Source organism: Chelonoidis abingdonii, chromosome 2 (assembly GCF_003597395.2).
Source record: "Chelonoidis abingdonii isolate Lonesome George chromosome 2, CheloAbing_2.0, whole genome shotgun sequence".
NCBI lineage: Eukaryota > Metazoa > Chordata > Testudines > Testudinidae > Chelonoidis > Chelonoidis abingdonii.
In genome coordinates this window covers 299,164,125-299,169,586 of record NC_133770.1, presented here as the reverse complement: position 1 = coordinate 299,169,586, position 5,462 = coordinate 299,164,125, and positions in this window count along the sequence as shown.

Below are 5,462 nucleotides of genomic sequence, written 5' to 3'. Positions count from 1 at the left end.
TGAAGTTAACATTCGATTTCCTCTTGACCTATGCATAATCCAACTACACTGATTTACATAAAGCAATTGCTGGCCATTCATTATAACAGGGATAGATAAGCTGAAGACAATATAGGTAATATTCATTAGATTCATGCAATACATACACATCTTTGATCTTAAGGTTAATTAGAGTTACAGGATATAGACAGACATAAACATACACACAGGTCTTATTTCTTATCAATGCAAATGAAAGGGCCAGCCTATTAACCCCTTTTAGCATCTCTTTGATGCCCACTCACAAGTGAATTGGCCAGATTACAATTGCAGTGCCTCTTGTCAAGCCTTTAAGGTTCATACACAGATTACTTGGTCCGCTGATCCTAATTTGACTGCTGGTTTGCCAGCATCACAGCCGCCATTCATGGTGTCTAGAAATTTTATCTCTGCATACCATCCCAAGGTGACATGTTCACAGTAAATATGGGGATTATTGAAATCATCTCATTATTACTGGGTTTTCTGTTTTGTAGCCTATCTAATCTCCCTGAGCATTTCACAGTGTGTATTATTTTCCTACTGCTATACTCTTATTATTCAGGCACAGAATTTCTGTCCATAGAGATTCTATTGTATCATTTGATTCATTTAAGATTTTTACCATATTTGACTCTATGCTTTCTTTCACATATAGTGCTACCCCTCGCCCCCAGCTCAACCTACTCTGTCACTCCTATATATTTTGTACCCTAGTATTACTGAGTCCCATTGATGATCATCATTCCACCAAGCTTCTGTGATGCCTATTATATCAATATTTAATACAAGGTACTCAAGCTCACCCATCTTACTATTTAGACTTCTTGTATTTGTATACAAGCACTTATAACATTTGTCAAAATTTAGCTGTCTGCCTTCATGTGATGTAATTGCATGGGACTCTCTTTTGTGTGATTGTTTCTCTTCAGTTCCTACCTGTTCTTTGGGTATGTCCAGACTACCCGCCGTATCGGCGGGTAGCGATCGATTTATGGGGGATCGATATATCGTGTCTCATCTAGATGCGATATATCGATCCCCAAACGTGCTCCCCGTCGACTCCAAAACTCCACCGGAGCGAGCGGCAGTAGCGGAGTCAGTGGGGGAGCCATGGACATCAATCCCGCACAGTGAGGACAGGAGGTAAGTCGGAATAAGATACTTCGACTTCAGCTATGGTATTCCCATAGCTGAAGTTGCATATCTTACATTGACACCCCCCGCAGTGTAGACCAGGCCTTTATCAATTTCTATTCTCTCTTCTTTACTAGCATATAGAGTATCCCCTTTTATAAATCCTCCCCTAAGAGATGTGTCTGTCTGAACCATATGCTCCTCAACACCAGTCAGCTTTCTCCCCGCCCTTAGTTTAAAATCTCCGCTACTACCTTTTTCATTTTACATGCCAGCAATCTGGTTCTGTTTTGGTTTAGCTGGAGCCCATCCTTCCTGTATAGTAGGGGTCGGCAACTGGCAGCATGCAAGCCGATTTTTACTGCTGCCAGCCAGGGTCCCAGCCACCGGCCCCGCTCAGCCCCCTGCCACCATTTATAGATATTTCTAATAATTGAATCCCTCATTACTATTACTTGTCTCTTCCTACTAACAGGGCTTCCCTCCCCTGGAGAGGTATCTGAGTGCGAGAGGATACCATCCATCATGCAATGAAGCAGTAAGACAAGTTCCTCTCTAAACAGTTCAGCTGATACCACAACTGGATTATAGCTTTAGTTTCTGGGTACCTTGTTGCTGGAAAGCTATTGACAAAATGCAGTGAATATGGAAGAAAACAAAAATGATCAGAGGCCAGGGGAGACGGATTTGTAAGGACGGACTAAAGACCTGATCTTGCAAGGCACTGTGCATAGTCCTGCAAGGTTCTGATTAGTAGCATGCACTAGATGTCAGTAACATACCCAGCCTCAGCACCACTAACCAAACAATAGCACAGAGTGTTCTTCCACAATGCCTAACAGGACTTGCACTTTCCCCTGTCTGATGGGGATGTGTCTACTATGTAATAATAACCCACCGGCAAGCCAGGTTCATGGGGGGTAATGTCTTAATTGTGAGCAAGCATCGTCATTGCTTTTTAAGTGACTTTGCTGATAGCGGAAGGTACTAGACTGAATTCCCTGGAGTTTGACATTCTCTGTTTGTTACCCCAAGAGCTTGTCACAGGTAATGGAGAAAGAAGGGAGACTTCAATAGGCACTAGTGTGGTCTTTCTGTTCTGATTCCAAGATACAGAAACCTCCACCATTGCCCCTCAAATCTTCCCCATATAGTGCCCCTTGCAACAAATAGGCCTCTCTTTACTGAGGTGCTCAGCAGAGGTGTGAATGTGTGTGGGTTTCAATTCCTCCCCTCTACTTTACCTCTTTTTGGGCCCCATTTTCAAAGGCGTCTCCACTCTCCCATCAGCCGAGGAAAGACATTCCCTGGCTCCTTTCCCCTGGCACCTCTCCTTGTGACTTGCAGGAGCTGGCTATCCCAGGCGTCCCTGCATGTTCTTCACACTTGCAATGCCCACTTTAAGAGAACATTAGGTCACATTTGGCCTCTGGTTTCAGATACCTTGGGTTTTGGGAGTCCTCTTGAGACACCCCGCACCTCACTTGGAGATGTAGTGAGCACCCAGAGGTGTACTTAAAGTCACTGGGAGATTTGGGTGTTCAGCACCTCTGCAAATCAGGGTCCAGGTGTCTCAAGTTGCTCATCCCAAAACTGAGACACCCCAAATCAGTGATCACCTTTGAAAATTGGGGCTCTGGACCTCTCCTTGCAGTCATTAACAAAGAAACTTGTTCTGATGGTCTGACCCTCAGATAATCAGTGGCCCTTGAGAACATATTCCTGGGCATCGTCATGGTAACCCTGTTCACTGTGACCTGCTCCTGGCTCTAGAACCCTGGCATGACTCCATCCCATCCCACCTGATTCCTGCAGCCACTTTACTGCAAAGGGGCCAATGAGCTGGCTGGGGCTGCCCCTGGTGGGATTCATGTTTCAGAGGGACGATTCAGCACATGTTCAGCATTGGACACTCCTATTCACAGCTAGACAAAGTCTGTAATTTAATTTTTAATGGAAATGAGCCTCTTCCGAGCCACAGGGTGCCCCAAAGTAGCTGTTGATGGTCTTATGGATGTGACCTCCCCTTTGGAGAACATACTGAAGAGGTGAAGGAAGAATATTATCATGAGTAACTTTGGGTAAGAGCACCCGAGTCCTGGCCCATGACGGGTTAACTTTGGGAACATGACCTAGAAATTGCCCCTATTGACTTTATGAGGAATTAAGGGAAATAATTATATTTTAAAAACTCCAAAAGGGTAGCACTGAAAAAAAAGGGCAGAAATCCAGATAATAAAGTACATCTCAGCCCCCTCCCTCCATCTCCCCAGCTTAGGCCAGTTAACATTAAGACAGGACAATATGCCATAGAATGTCTAGGATAGAGAGCCCCTTGAGGGTGCGAAGGACCCAGTGGTATCCAGTAAGTCTTTTCCGTCTCAGATTTAGACATTATTGGCACAGGTAGCAGAGACTTCATATGAGCTCATCTCCTTGCTCACCTTTCTCAGAGGTGTAAATAGTGGGATAACAAGGGCTGGGAACATGTCAGAGAAAATCAGGGAACATGACAAGGACAGTTCCCTGGTATTCAGGAGGGAAAAAGAGAGGCTGAATTCTCCAACCAGTAGCTGAAGGGCTGGGCTGTTTCATCAGCTCATCCCATGTTCTTTTCAATGGTTGGTTTGGTTTTAACCTGGGAGCCCTCACACCTGAGGAAAAAGTCTGGTGAATAAAAATCGTAGTGAACTCTTGTTATTGGACCTACTGGCCCACTGGCTTAGAGCCATCTAAGCAACCGTTTGGGTGTGTGGACAGTGAGGGAAATAAGATGTTAGAACTGAGATATTAGTTGGGCCTAGCAGGAAAGTGGGAGGTAGAATTAAGACATTAGCTCATACGTGTGTGTGTGTGTGTGAGAGAGACAGAGAGAGACTGGATGGAACCACACTACTCATGTGTGACATAGGCCTTATTCTGCTAACAGCTAATGGGGGTTCTCCTTTAGCTCCAGTGGGGAGGTGGTGTGCCCTTGAAGCAGGAGGGTCTGAACGGTAGCACTGCTGTTGCAGTGAAGCTGTGATTGGCCACCGGATGCAACAGAGTGACAGCCAGGATGTCCTAGATTGCCAGGTTGTTACAGGATATTCTATCCAATGGATGCATTGGCTAGCAGTAGCCAGCCATCCCCACACAGGGAGGAGGAGCATTGGTTTGGGTGCTGTGAGTGGCTGTCAGATCATTTTGGTGGGCAACAGGGCTACTTCTTAGGTACTCTAGATAGAAAAGGAAAGTTATTATTAATTATTATTATTATATTTAAATGTACTGGGTTCTTTCCAAGGATTTAGGAAGGCAGTTCCTGCCCCAAAGAACTCATAATTTTTTTTTAGGCATATGGGGAGCTGCAGTACCATGGAGCACTCATTATTTATTGTCTGTATTGCAATACAGTAGTGTTTACAGGCTTTAGTCAGGATCAGGGGCCCATTTTGTCAAGTGCTGTACAAACACAAAATAAGAGAGAGTCCTTGCTACAAATTTAAACAGAGAGCTTAAGAGCCATGAGGGGCAGCAAGCAGAAAAAACACAAACCCTGACACTCTCTCCTCCAGGGGATCATTTATCTGGTGGGGAACTTTCTATTTATTTTAGAGGTATAGTGGCCTGATTGATCAGGCACTGGACTGGCACTCAGGAGAGCTGGTCTTGTCTGGGGCCTCGAGATGCTACGGCAATACAAACAGTAACAGTAGTTATTTATTTTGGATGGTCTAGTGGTAGAAACTGTGATTGTTCATAGGGATTCTGTTACGAACCTCAAGTGAAAGTGGTATTTGCACACCCTGGAAGTGATAGGATCCTGCCCTGGGTTTTTTTATTTGGAGTGTGATTTTACTCTGAAAAGTGACTGTACAAATGGAGAGTTTAATCTGGTTCCTGCTTTTAACTCTCTCCTCTCCAGGGTGCCCAACTGTCACATCTTGAGAAGAGGAGAACGTCTCATCATACTTCTCAAATGTCCCTCATAGGAGGCACGTTACTTATTTTAGTCCCAAAGCTATCCACTTTCCCTACAAATCTGCTACCCCGCTCTCTTATACGGTTAAAAATTATTTACCTAAGAAACAAAGAACCATTAAGCTGCAGTTTACAGTCAGTTATTCACACTAAAGGAAGGGATTGACCAATATTTTCAATTTCCTGCATGAACCATTTTTAGTGTCCTTGATTTTGGGTCTTGGTCACACATTGTGTCTCACAATTCAGCCGTGGCAAGTTGAGATGTATGGGTCTTTGCCATTTGTTCTGCAATTCCTAAGCATGAATGGAAAATAATTAAATGCTCTTCCTGATTTAATTAC